The 14,788-nt window shown below is 46.7% G+C and overlaps 1 protein-coding gene across 2 annotated transcripts in view; it reads right to left on the minus strand.

The window, feature by feature from the left end:
• The window catches only part of PAK3 (p21 (RAC1) activated kinase 3), a 154,445-nt gene that overhangs the window by 94,987 nt on the left and 44,670 nt on the right, over positions 1-14,788 (minus strand). Inside the window, exon 1 of one of the 2 annotated variants that reach the window (XM_048959822.1) lies at positions 7,017-7,229. The exons of the other annotated variant lie outside the window; for it this stretch is intronic. The gene's annotated coding sequence lies outside the window, so the exon portion shown is untranslated. Of the gene's footprint in view, positions 1-7,016; positions 7,230-14,788 lie in introns of those variants that run through there. 2 annotated transcript variants of the gene reach the window in all.

Consider the following 14,788-nt stretch of genomic DNA (forward strand, 5'->3'; position numbering starts at 1 on the left):
AAGAGTTCTTGAGCGTGACTGGAGAATTCAAGAAGTCATATCTGGGCAGTGAAAACACAACTATTTCTGTATCTTGTTCAGCATAATTCTTTTTGAACGAATTGCTTGAAAATTATGGGTTCTCTGGAAGCATTTTAGAACTGGGAGAAACTTCTGAAGGACTCGAGTCACTGGGCTCTGCTGAATTATGAGTGTCCTTCCTTGCATGAGGAGTTTGAAGGAAGGCTGAGGGCTTACTGAGCTGCATAGGACTTACTTTTCAGAACGGCTGATCTTCAAGAATTTCAAATTTCATTCTATTTCCTTCCAGCCAGGTACTTACAGGAATGGAGATTCTAAACACAATAACAAATGATAGCTCACAACCCTGCCAGTGGAACATAGCCTACTGAAAAGAACACAATACTCAGCACTGTTTAAAGGAGAGGAAACATGTATCTAGCAGCGTGTCTTGACAACACCTTTGGGAAAGAACCTTCCACCCTTGCAGTTGTCTCCTTGTGAGTGGTTCCAGAAGGCGAGCAGATGCAGGGAGGTGGAACCGTCAACCTCTGCAGTCAGTGCTAAGACTTCTCACACTCATGGCGGAGACAGAATGAGAGGCAGGAAGAAGACACACACAAACATCCCAATAAAACACTGTATTTGAAGATATTATCCTGCATTTGTGCTGGATATTCATTGTCTCTAAAAGCATTATTTTAAAATTATCTCTAAAGTTTTATTTATTCTTCTCAGATTCCACTAAGTAGCCAAGCTGGGGTGGTCTACAGGAAAAAAAAACAGAACTGTAGCTGAAGCACTGCAGGCAAGTGTTGAATGTTTTGTAAAAACATAACCAGTTTCTTGCCTGCAAATCTCCTTTCTCCCTCAGATGTCTCATCTTTCACCCCTCGGTTCCCAAGATAGTAGAATTTCCTCAGTTCTGCGGTTACCTAGAGTCTTCTCATGGAAACAAGCACCAAACGCACTACGAAGAAAACAAACAACAGGCAAAAATCCCCTAAAAACAGCCCTTCAGCTTATTCCTCCCTTATTTTTCCCTATGCAGGCTCAGAGCCAAAGATACTCCAATCACAGCTGAGATCAGTGATAAACCTTGTTAGCTGTTGGGAGAGGAAAAATTAAAGATAAATATTAAAGTAGGGTAAAAAAAACACCAAGGGAACTCTTTATCTCCTCCCTTCATTAATTAATAATATAAGCAATAAGCTGAAAACAAAAACGGACAGCTTCTCTGACCCAATGGGAAAACCCAAGGATGCAGGCAGAAGGCTCTGTCCCGTTTGTCACATGGTTGCCACGATTTGCGGGTGGTATGGCAGAAATGAAACCCCACACTGTGACAAAACCTCAAGTCATCTGTCACAGGCATGTGCTCGCCCAGCCCACGCTGTGGTGGACAACCAGCAGAGCAGGGGCCTGCCCAAAGTGGCTTGCTGAGTATGAAAGAGAAGGACGTTCCCCTTCAGGCCCTACAGTTATTAAGGGTTCCAGTGAAACGGTAGTTAAAGATCTGTCGAGCCAAAATGTGCTGCACTTAAGGAGCTTTTATGTTTTTTGCCTCCGGATGTCTCTGCACAGAGACATTTAGCATCATTTTATGAAGATCTCAAAGAGATAAATAAAAATAAGTTTCTATCTGGAAAAGGCCAAGAGCAAAGAGGTTAATTGAACAATCCGGCCTCTCACAGCAAGGCAATGGGAGAGCTGGGGACAGAATCCAGATCAGCTGATTACAGTCCTGTGATCCTCCAGCACTCAGAGCTCTTTTGGAGAAGCGTTCCTTGTCCACGCGATGCGATGGAGGGGCCTGCGGTTCTGCGAGCACGTCCTGCAGAGCTGCAGGGGCAGAGGGGTTGCTTCAGTCCCAGCCTTCTGCGGCTGCTTCCAGAGGCAGCTGTCTCACCGCCCGCTTTGCTTTAGGCTCTTCCTGGCTTTTAATTTAATCTGAAAGACTGGATTCGTTGTTTCTTAGAAAGAAGCTGTTTTTCTTAAAAGGACTGACCAACGTTTGATGAGGCCCTTGTGCAATGGAAAGACTGATGAGATATATTAAAGGGTAGGTGTGGAGCAAAAGTGAACATAAGGGCAAAAACTCCCACTGAGTTCAATGGAATGATTATTGTTGTTCTCATGCATATCTTTTCCCATTGCTCTAGCTTGTATTTTAGTGTATTTGTGTAACTACATTTGGCAGAGGGAAATGGTAACCCCTCCCATGCTTTGCTTAGCTTCTCTTTGTTTGCCAGTATCACTGTGACACATTTTTCTGGCTGCTGCTGTGTGCCCTCACATTGGCGCTTCAATATGCTACGAAACCAGAGCTCCCACAAATAAACGGGCAGAGTGAAGTAAATAAGATGTATTTTCTGCCTACATAACTAATAGCCAGAACTCATCAACCAGGCAGTCATCCTGAAGCTGGACCAAGAACCAAACAAGATTAAAGGAAAGGATCAGAAATGCATACAAAGATTGTCCACCAAGGAATCGCAACAAGCTGTCACCCAGCTCAGCCCATGCAATCCTGCCTGTACTGTGCTGCACAGATCTGCCAACCAGAAGGGATGCTGTGCCCCAGCCCAGCTCTGCCCATATTGCACATCCACCCACAGGTGGGGTGGAAGGAATGGTTTTGATGGCAAGAGCTAGGAGAAGGACATGGAATAGAGGTGTCCTGCAAGCAGCAGCTGCCACACACGTGAGATATGAAAGTTCTCAGCAATATTCAGCTGATGGTGCAGACCTCAGTACCTCACTTCTGCACCTCTGCCCTAAGAAATACTTGCCTTCTTCCTCCTAAAAATCTTCAGCAGTGGAGATGCTGCAGCTTCCCTGGACAGCCTGTCCAGGATTTACTATCACTGCTTTCTAACAATGAATTTTAGCAAAACAAACTTCATGCTATCTCTGAATGCAAAAAGGAGTTGTGACGTGAGGGACGGACTAACTCCTAAGGTCCTGCAGTACGGTTTCTATGCTGTCCCCTGATCCAGGCTGAGACAGCAGAGGATGTGGTCTTCTGGTATGGCAGTTCTTAGGCTTGCACTAAAATAAAACAGTTTGCACCAACCGCCAGCCAGCAGGTCAGTCTTTCCAGCTGATCCTCTGTCTTATTATGTAAGATACACTGTTTGATTATTGCCCTCTGCTAACCTCTGCATAAATTAGACATTAAGGACTAGAACAGAAATTATTACTGAAAATTCAATCACTGTTAACTGATTTCTAAAACATCATCTCATGTAGGTCAAAGTGCGTTAACCTGCTTCATCCTATTGGAAAAGATTTCATTAGCACACTACACAACCTAACAGCACCTCTCCTGCAGAAACATGTCCCTCCTGCACCATTTGATGCCCATAGTCACAAGCCAGCCTGCAAAAAATGCCATCAGCTGCCAGCATCCAAGGTTCAAAGTTTGCGAAATTGCTGACACTGTGGTCTGTGACTGCTTGGGGCACTTTCAGACAGCACAGCATCGGGAGAGGAAATGTCTTTGTCTTATGCCATATGAATATTAAGGGATGGATGCACTCCAAAAACAAACAAATCCCTTATAGGACATGCCAACAAATGAATTTCAAGCAGGCGGTCCCCAGAAAAAAACCTAGGTTGAAAGGAGGCACATTAATTCTGCACTTATTCCAGTCCTTTAGTACCATCCCCAGTCTATCACACAATGCTGGAACCAAAAGCATGGCTTAGCAAACCCTGATACCTCACACAGGATCCTTATTAGGCTACAGCTATGCTCATCTTCACCTCAGAGCAAACCCCATTTCAACCTCAGAGTACTTCATGTGATCTCACACTGCTAATACTGGCTCCAAAACCGAGCATGCAACCAGCAGCAGCTATTAAAAATAAAACCCTCACATCTCTCCCACCTTCAATCTCCATATACCTTTATCTAACAAGATGGTACTGGAGAAAGTAGATTCTTGGGAGAGGTGCACAATGGAAGATAATAGCCACAGACACAAGCTGAAACACAGGAAATTCTGATTAGATATTGGCTTTTTCGTGAGGACAATCAAACAGCAAAATGGGATCAAAGAGGCTGTGGGATTTCTTTTTTTTCTTTCTTTCTTTCTTTTTTCCTCCCCAAATGCTCTTAATTAACTGAACAAAGTCCTGAGTAACCAGCTATAAACTAGCACAGCCTTGAGCAGGAGGCCAGGGACTGTTCCATCCTTCATTACTCTATGATTTATCCTGGCTATATCTGGAACCATACCACAGGACCTTAGTAAATGTTAAGACACAACTGTAATACTGAAGTGGACCCTATGAATTGATGAAGAATGGAAGCAGACTGCAGGTGCTCAGGCAGGACGAATAATAGCTCTCCCCACAGAACATCCCTGGTGCTCAGCACTTGCGCTGAGGAGCTTTACACTCAGAACCCTTCCCTCTGCACCCTGCCAAAACTACATCCCTCCTGGTATCACCACCTTCTGGGAGGCACTCCACACACCCTGCTGGGGGTTCCTTAATCCCAGTCGCAGTGAAAGCTTCTGGAACATGATGCACTGGAAGAAACTTTACCAGAGACATCAACAGGAAGAAAAAATCCCATACGTTCTCAAAATTAAGTTTATTTTATCTGAAGAACAAAGGCTACAAAGACTTCAACTATGAGGACAACTTCTAGAGCCTAATCTTAGAGAGCACTGTGAGAGATTGAGTACTCACATTAACTGGAATTGCTATGATCTGATGATTTAAAGTGATGTCTATTGATGCCCAGAGGTATTTTCAGGTCCAAGCTTTCTTTGCTGGGCATCTGTTACATACAGCAGTGACAATCTGTTTGGAAAGATCAGGGAACACAAAATCTAGAGGTGCATCGGTGTGTGAGCGCCTGCTCCAAAACCTCTTTGAAAATCACCCTAGGGAACAGCCATCAGCCAGCGATGCAGTTTGGAACCAGCTAAGATGCAAATAAACTCATGTCAGCTGAGGATTTTGGACTTAATGCCATTTTGCTGATGCAGATATATATTCAGATTTCCCTGGCCTCAGAGACTAAACCCAGTTTAAAAGAAAAATCTATATAATACCATTTAAACAACATCGCTGCTCTGGGGGCTTGTGGGAGCGGGAACTGGGCTGCTATCCTCACTTTCAAAGCCCTGAATGAAAGTGTTGGAATTTACACGTCCACGTTACGAGGACTCAGGAGTCACATTTCCCTACAGAGCCAAGACATCTGCTGCTCATGGCATGGGGACATGCCTACCCATGCCACACTGCTTCAGCATCGTGCTATCACCTACCTGACCACATTTCATATGCAGCTAGCCCGTACTGTGACACCTCCACAATGAGTAACACACCTCCTACCCGCAGAGGAAATGTTTATATGGTCACATGCCAGGCTCCCCGCTGACTGTAACCAGCTGCAGTGATGACTGCCTTTGCAAAACTCAGTTTACACAAGAGGTGCACACAGCTGTCAGACCTCACCGTGCTGTTAGCCACCTCACAGCAGTGGTTCTAATCACCTCACTAGCTTCGAGAAGGCTTTCCCCTCTGGCTGACCAAGAAGCACCTGCTATGTCCTGTCTCTGCCACAGGCTGCAGTCACAGTGTGAGCAGGACGACTCTCAGAAGTTACTCAAAGGGAAGCAGAGCAAAAGAAAACTATTTCCCTTTCTCTGTGTATTCACAGATAAAAAGGTAACTGTGTGCTATGGCCCATTCTCAGAAGTCTCACAACCAGCCATGTGCCTACCATGCTGGGGGACCAAAGTCACTGCAGGCAGGATTCAGGAGCCTGATTCACATGCTTCAGAACAGGAACTTTTAAACTGTGTTCAGCACACCTTTAGACTTCATGGAAGGAAACGAGCAAGGCAACGGTCCTACTCAGTTATATCGTGCTCAGTTTGCGTTACCTCGCTGCTTCTTATTCCTCTTGTCCTGTTTTCAGAACTGAGCACGCTGTGCTGTATTTTTATTTCTGTAGACCATGCAGACTCAACAACTTGCACTTTCTCCTCCCTCTTGCAACTGGTTTCTGTGAAAGGGCAGGAGAGTAAGTGCTCCAGCACCACACGTGTGGCAAAGGTCAATTGGAAAGGAATGGGAAGTGTGGCCAAATGGCAGGCCAGGGTCTGTGGTTTGTGGTGAACAGGTCTGTGGTGAACTCAAGCACATCCCTTCCTTTACACGCTGCTAGACATCCATGTAATATTAAATGGAGCAAGCTTCTGGAAAGACCTCCAAAATAAAAGGCTCAGTGAGCAGTACATAGGCTTCAGGCACTATGGAACTTAAGGTGCTCAGCTCTCCTAGACATCAAATTGTGTAAGGCAAATAAGGACAAATACAACGAGAATCAGTACCTTTACGATACAGTGATATAATATATATTGCACAATAGTGCAGTTACTTCTTAAAAAGAGGCGGGGGGGAGGGGAAGCTGGGATGCGCTCCAGCGGCCAACAAGCCATCCTTGCCGGAGCTCCCAGCATCGGTAACCTCGTGCAACAAAGATTCCACCTGACGTCAGCGCTGTCCCGCTCGTCGGACGGCACGCAGTCTGACAAAGCGCCGGCGCAGCATCGGAAGGACGGCACCGAGGACACGGGCGCACCGGACCCCGGCAGGGGGCTGCTGTAACTTTGCCTCCCAGTGAGGCAGTCGAACAGTCCCTGAGAGCCTTCAGCCCGGCGCCGAGCCGGCAGCGAGCCGCGTGCCGAGCGCCTCCAGACGCCGAGCGTCCTTCGCGGCCGACCCGCGGCTCTCCCGCACTCCCCGCGGCGCCCCGCTCGAGGCGGCTTCTCGGCCCCCCCGGCCGCACAGGGCGCGCGAGCTCCGGGCCGACCCACCCCGCGGCCCGGCCCGGCAGGGCCCGCGCGGCGCGAAGGCTCTCGGCCGGGAGAACGGGGCGCCGCCGCCCCTCCCGGCCGCGGCCCCGCAGAAGGCTCCGCAGCGGGGCGGGCCGCGGGCCGGGCCGTTCCCGCTGCCAGCCGGGCGCGCGGGGAACAAAGCGAAGGACAGACCTGTTCTCCGGCCTCTCCCGCGCCGGAGGCCGCGCCGCTCCTGCCGGCCGGCGGTGCTGCCCTCAGCGGCTCCACATGGCTCTGCCCGCCGCCGCGCTTCCTCTCCCCCTCCTCCCTCCGTCTCCGGGGGGGGATAAACGAGGGCCGGCGGGACCCTTCTGTTCTGATTTATTCTAATATGTTCTGGGGGCTTGTGGTTCCTGCAAGCGGCGGAAGTGAAACCCGTCCTCGGCCCCCTCCTCCCTCCGCGCTGCGGTGGGGCCGGGGGCGGCGGGACCGGGGGCGGCTCCCCCTCGGCGCGGAGCCCCGGCGGCCCGAGCCGCGCCCTGCCCGATCCCGGCGCGGAGCCCGCGGAGGGGCCGACGAGAAGGGGAGGACACCTCCCCCGGGCCGCGGCGGGGCCGTGTCCGCGGGCACACCTGGCCGGGTGCTGTCGGAAGGGCGGCGGGAGGCGGCCGGCACGAGCGTCCGGCGGCTCCGCAGTGACATCCCGCGGCACCGCTGCCCGCGGCCGGACGAGCTCTTCTCAGCGGGGCCGACGTGGTCGGGCGGGCCCGCGCACAGCTCGTCCGTCCTCGCCCGGGGATTCGGGGCACGGGGGCTGGAAAAGGTGCTCCTCAGTAGTGCAGAAGAAGCTCCCAAGAGGCGACGCAGATGTCCGGTAGACGACCAGGACGCCCGTCCCTTGGGTCCCAGGCGTCCTACAGCCACCTGCTCGCAGCAGCGTGGTGGAAATGCTTTGTAAAATTCGGGCATTGCCCTTTCTTCCGTGTGGGAAAAGAGAAATTTTGGTCAGTGATGCTGACACCTTGCCAGCTGGCATTGGGGTACTGCTGCTCTGGGCTCCTTGGCTCCATCTCTGTGCTTGGGTTAAACATTATGCTTAAACATTTACATTACATTAATGCTTAAACATTTCATCCGTGTCCCACCAGCACAGGAGCAGCACATCTCACCTGTACCTGCCCCATAGCCTCCGGGCATCTGAGGTGCCCTCCTGCAGGTGGGACTGGACGCAAGGTTGTACCTCATCCTGAGGAGTGCACATCAGGGCACACTGACGCATGAATTTGTGTCTTGCAGCTTAATTACTGCAACTCCCTATGCTTTGAAATAAAGCACAGCTGCTGTAAAACACAGCAGATGTCTGCTTAGCAATGGAGATGAGCCTGATGCTTTGCTCACATTAGTTTCTTACTCAGAACTTTGGTTTTCTGACATTCAAAGCCTTTCGTAACCTTCCACAGCCAGCTTCCAGTGGAACACGGCAGCCAAAGGTGAAGGGGTAGGACCAGACAGAGAATTTGGCTTTTCCCAGGCAGTATTTCTCCACTATTGAACTGATTTTACCCCTTGGGAATAGAAATAACCCCAAATCCATAGCATTCAGAAGTAAATGCAAAATTTCTCTCCTCAGCTTCATTTCTTCATGCAGAAACATGCAGGGAATGCCTGTCCAATAACCCCAAGCCATTTAAGCCAATCAAGCTTTTCCTCTTATGGGCTGGATTGAAAGCAAGACAGAGAAGGAAACAGCTTTTTTCTATTTTAAAACACTTGAGAGGCACACAAGTCCCACAGAGATGGGAGCCATCTAAATATATATAAAGACACAGCTAGATAAATGAATCCATCTGTTGTAATCTAGCAGTTTCAGAAAACCAATGAAAAAAATTGACAGTTTCATGAAAGCTCTGAAGTGCTATTGATACTTTCAAGTGTTTAAAATTCTTCTCAAATGTGTACAAGTGTAGGAAATCAACCATCCCCTATTCCTGAGATGAATGGAAAAGGAGCAAGACTGAGCATGAAACTGATGCAAACAGATCCACAATGTAATTAAAGCAAATTGCCATTAACAATCTAACACAGACTTCCCAAAATACATGCACATAATACATCAGCATACATGTGCACTGCCACCCTTCTTCAGTCCCAGAGATCTCAAAGCATCTCACAGATGCTGCTTAAGTGAAGACATGCAACACATCCCTGCCACCTCCATTCTTCACATTGCAGACAGAGCAAAGGGACTTGCAGTCAGTAAGCAGGGAGTATAAAATGGCCAGAAAGGTGTAAGCGTCCGATCTGCACATATGCCTTGCTCTCACTATTAGATAGCACTTCCAGGATGAGTCTGCTTGCAATTAGAGAAAGCTGTTCTTTTAAAGACTGCACTGAGCACTCCACTGACAGCCTTGCAGGCAGAGGATGGCAAAGAAATAGCGTTCTGCTTCAACCCAACAAAGCGATGCCTTTTCTCAGCTCTGTGCCTGAATGGTCACACGGCAGCTATGGAGCAGTGCTCATTAATGCACCACAAATTCACACCAGCTTTTGTTTGTTTCAGATGTTCATGAGTCAGTACAGTTAGGGGACAGGTATGGAGAACAGCCAAAGGTTCCCGCACATCAGGGAATGCAGCAAAACATTCAGCAGGAAAATCCATGCAGGAGAGTCTCCCTGAGCAACCAGTGTACCTGCCACCAGCTCACAGGCACACTGCTGTGTTCTGAGAGCTGCCAGCTGTGTAAGCTGAGCCGATAAGCGGGAAAGCAATCATGCATTAGCCATTGAGCTGGTAAATCCCTGGAAGTGCTTCCCATGGAATGTGCAAGCAGGTTCTGCTTCCAAGAGCCTTAGTGTCTTCCCTTTATCACGGCCCATCTTAGTGTGATTCATGTCCAGTCCAGCTATGATCTTCCTCTGGGTAAATCTCTGTGCCCCATTGCAACCAGAGTGTAAGAGTCTGAGGAACTGGCAGAACAGAGATTGGACAGGCTGAGTCCTGACCATTCCTCAGCAACAGCACAGAGATACCCACAGGCCTCAGGGAGCTACCAAACAACCCCAGCAACGTCATTAACTGAAAGAGCATCTGCTGTACTACTCTGTGTGCTCAGTTCATCTTCCTTGGGGAGAAGTACCCAAGAGCCAGTCCCCCTGCTACGCAGAGTCCTCACTAGGTATTACTGCAGATACTGGATACAAGGCTCCCTGGTGGCTGTGGGCATCATGGATGGCCATGAGCAAATAAACACAAGTCGAAGCTGCAGTGGTAGGTCACTTTTGGAAGTCATGTCTTGGTTACTATTTAAAGTACTCCTCTGTTTTCCTTTTGTTTCCTGTTCTTCTAGACATTGGTAAGTGATGTCTCACCTCCATTATCAGTATTTTAATAGTAATGTGCTGTCAGTGTGTATAAAAATTACATATTTCCCCCCATAAACGTTACAGTATGAAAAAACAGTCTGCTGTTAATAAAACAGAGACAAATTCCCTCAGGAGGGGAATGCTCTTAAAAACCACAAGCTTGAAGTAAAAACCACTCTGCTGCATTTGAAGCAATTGCGAGAGAAAAATGAAGAAGACTGTTTCTCCTCAAAACTTGGCAATTTTTATATCATGCTACTGATATTCTTAATGAAAAATGGTGCTTTTATTCACTGCCACTTCTTTTACTTTGGCCAGTGCTGTAGCCAAACATCTGCTTGTTAAGTTAGCAGAGTAAGCTCATGGTTAGTAATGTACAAGTTTCCAAAGATCCCCACAGCCATTTCCAAAGAAAGTCCAGCTCTAAAGCTGTGTAAGGATGCACTTATGACTGGAGAAGACTATGACAGAGCATCCATGTGAATGTTCAAACCGGTTCAACTTCCCCCCTAAAAAGCCTCAGTGGATGATTCGAGATGAATTTGCAGCTGAAGGCAGCTGAGTGCAAGATTTACACCGAGCACAGAAAAAGCCATCATGCCTGGAGAAAGTTGTGAGCACAGGAAATGAGGCTGAAAGCAGCGGTAAGGTGCAGACAGTGCACTGCTAAAAGGTTCTGTTTCTTTTTCTTCTCTCTTTAGAGAGAGGAAAATCAATCATGATTATTGTAGTTACACCTCCTGAGCCTGTTCCCGCTAACATTATGTGCATACATTCTCTATAGGAGGCAACCAAATACATCCCAGTACACTGAATCCTGTATATCCAGGATTAAGACAAATCCCCAAAAAGCTTGCTGTCCAAGCAGATAGAATCCAGGCACCCCGTCTCCCAGGCCCCATGCTCACACTAGCTCCACATGCCGTGCTAGCATAACTCAGAACTGAGACTTTGGGACCTCCTGGGAGCAGGTATGAAAAGGGACCGTGGTGTAGCCAAGCTCTAGCAGCATTTCCACCAAACGCCCTTCCTTTCCTATTGATGATGATCAGCTGTCGTACACCAGGGCTGAAAATACAACAGAAAACAGTGCATGGCAGAAATATAATTCTGAGATCTACAAGAAGTTACACGAACAGGCATGTAAATAGTCTTAATGTCCTCTAACATAAAGCAATTAGATCCATTAGAGTGAGGAGCAGAAAACAACTCTGCTAGCAGCAAGGACATCCACCACAACACACATCATAAAACGATAAATAATTGTGGAACTGTTCTTGAGCAATACTTCCTTGCCACCACTAAGGGACAGTGTTTCCTACTTTAAAACTAAGGAGCAGCTTATCTACAAGTTCAATTTTAATTAGCAATGGCTAATGCCTCGTTTCAGTGCCTGAAGAGTTTCATTTTCTATGTTATGTTTGTTTAATAAGTTACTTTTTCAGGACAGTGAACAAATAACAGGCCCATTTATCATGCTTTCACTACCACCAGCAGGCTACATTGATAAATGGAACAAGTGTATTAGTCAAAATAATTCCTCCTATAAGGAATTCCTCTCCTATTCCTATGCCTCTCCTATAAGGAGGAATTATAAGCCTAAGAGAATGGCTAGTCTAAGATAACTGGTTTACAGTCTGATTTTAATCAAAAGGCATAAAAGGCTTTGCAAAACATATCACTCTGTTTCATTTTTTAATTTTCATTATTTGTGCCTGTGAAAATCTAAAACTGCCCTCACCTGTATTAGTAATTCAAACAGCAGTAACCCTGTGCACCAGTGCTCTTTGATAGGTAGTGATCCTGCTTCCATGTATAGCAGAGACATTTCTGCCGTTGCCTTTACTCAGAGCAAAGATTGTCTGCTTTTTTCAGAGACAAAACTTTGCTACTGGTTCCGTTCCTTCAGGCATATTTGTGTTCTGGAGAACAATCTGTGCAACTTGACAGACTCCACCAGGTAACTTCTGAACTTGTGTTTCTGAAAAGTACTGCTCAAGTCCTGCCTCCACCAGAAGGAAATACATTTACTATCAGGCTGTGGCTGACTGGGAGGAAGTGAAGGTTTTATAGGAGGATACAGCAGAGGTGCCTGGTTTCCCCTCCTTTCACCCTCATACAACTGACAAAAATCCACGAAGCAGTGGTTAATGACAACATATGACTGTATCCAGCCCGCTGCTGTACAATTTCAAGACCATATTCCAACATCTTGTCTGAAGCCTCATTCAAAGACAATCAAATATGATGGCTAGAAGATCACGAGCTTATACTGTATCTATACTGCCAAAATTCAGCCTCCTTGAGGTCTCTTCTGTGAGAGAAAGCACAAGACACATCACCCCCAATTAATACAGAGTAACTGAAAAGTTAAAAAGAAACAAACTACAACACGTCATGAGTCCCATGAAGAGGGGGATGTCTAGATTCAGTACTCCAATGTACAATATGTCTAATCTTACCTATACAGATAATCCAGTGCAATTAGCCCTCACTGGTGCTAGCAAGAGGCAATGATACAGCCAAGCGACAGATATTTTTACTACCCACCATCTAACCCTGCCCTGTAATTAACTGCAGAGCCCCTCAGCTTTCTGTCTGATTGGCTGCTTCAACTAATGAGAGGCTCCAGACTCAGGCAGCACGAAGTCTGAATTACCTGCCACTCATGGAGCAGCCTTTGTGGCCGCACGCAGCAAAGCACAGGTGCGGAACTGAGCTGGAGAAAGGACACAAAGAGGAAAGGGGGGCCCACATACAAACCATGCTCAGCTCCTCTGGCTTCACTCACACACATTGAATGCTTTGGATGGTTACGCACGTAGGAGCAAAACCCAGCAGTTCCTGTATGGCCATTACCCAAGATATAAAATGTTTGACTTTTTAATTAAGATCTACAATATCGATGTCACAAAATGAGTCTGAAATTACAAGAGCAGGATCTGATCTGATTGTAAAAAGCTCAGCTATTCAATTGAAGGCCAATGCTCGGTCATAACCAGAGAAAAGTTAGGGTCAGGAGTCCAAGTTCAGGAGTGGAGAAAATAAGGAGCTGAAGGAAACATTATATCCTCCAATAATCCTTGCAGGAGATATGATTTCAGCATGAAAGGATGCTGTCCAGCTTTAAAGTTTCCAAGCAGAAATCATTCTACTATAACTCCACTGAGATAAAAGCAGACATGTGATCTAGTAATACTGGCCTCTTTGACTGGTGTTTTTATTGGTGCTGCCCTCCATCTTAAAGAAAACAAACACTCCGCTTTTAATATTGAGGATAATTCCAACAGGTCTACTTTAGAGAACCCTTCTGTGCTAATCCATTCCTTGTAATGCAGTTACCCTTGTGTAGCTTTGGAAGGTGGCCTGTAAAAGAAAAGCAAACGGTAGATTGGTTCTTTTTAGAACTTTTCCTCCGCTGTGGGGAAATATTGCTTGTTGGTTGTTTTGTTTTAATATCGCCTCCTTCTCCCTTCTCTTTTAAAAGCTCAAGGTAGAAGAATAAATAGTGCTGTATTGAGCTCACATGTGGTTGTCCCATTTAACAGGAAGGAGGATATTTGCATCCTCCTGAGACCTGAAATACCTAAAGGAATGCAAAAGTACAAGAAGGAGCACACTGAGTGGGTAGAAACATCGCTCTGCTGGTAGGACACCAAGCTGCAACTCAGGAGACAGGATCTACGGTAGTTCTCCTCTAAGCCTGATGGGTAACTGCACACAGAGCATTTCTTATTATTGTGTCTCAGCTTCTTCATTTTTTAAGAAGATAACATGAAATGTAGACAAATTTCCACGTTCCTTGAGATAAGTGCAGAATAAGAGAAGGTGTCACAGCCAGCCACAAACTCACCAGATGAGCTGAGGGATGGTTTCTCCATTAGCAATGTCCCCTGTAGCCCAAAGGGACACACACGTTTTGGCAGTGCAACACGTAGCACTGAGCTGCTGCAGCTCCCACTCACTTCTCCCTCTTCATAATGTGGCTGGATGCTACACCAGCAAATAATTGTTTGTTCCCACATTACTGCCATACACCAATGTTCTTGTACTTACATCATGCAATCAGATATTTTTAAATATTCCTTAAGCAAGTTCTGTCAGCTTGTCAAAAACCATGGCACTGAGGAACCAAAAAGCGATCAATTGGCTGACATTAATGACTTCAAGTAAAATGAAGAAAAATTTTTCCTACTCATTAACACAAGCCACAGAGTTGGAATGTAAAACCTCTCATGACTGATCACCAGTAAAATACTAGTAACTTCTGAATGCACAGAGGATAAAGCTCTTTGGAGACAGAATCAGCAGGTAACTCTTCCCTCACAAAGTGAGATGAACACACTGATTGATGAGTCATGTTTGGTATTGATACAGTTCAGCTAAGAGTTTAAGTTACTGAGTGTTATGCAATAACAACAAAGAAAGAAGGGAACAAGGACTGGCTCCAGTGTCAACAGAAAGACGAGGTGTGTTTGCTGAGACAGAAGTTGGAAACACTGTCTTTCTGTGGTGCATGTTCTTCAGCTGCTTATAGCAACAGACATGATTTGTATCAGTTCTCACCGATAAATATTTGGATGAGTTGGAGTGCAAGAAGAGATGCTGTCGCCTCAATC

Source organism: Lagopus muta, chromosome 13 (genome assembly GCF_023343835.1).
Source record: "Lagopus muta isolate bLagMut1 chromosome 13, bLagMut1 primary, whole genome shotgun sequence".
Lineage (NCBI taxonomy): Eukaryota > Metazoa > Chordata > Aves > Galliformes > Phasianidae > Lagopus > Lagopus muta.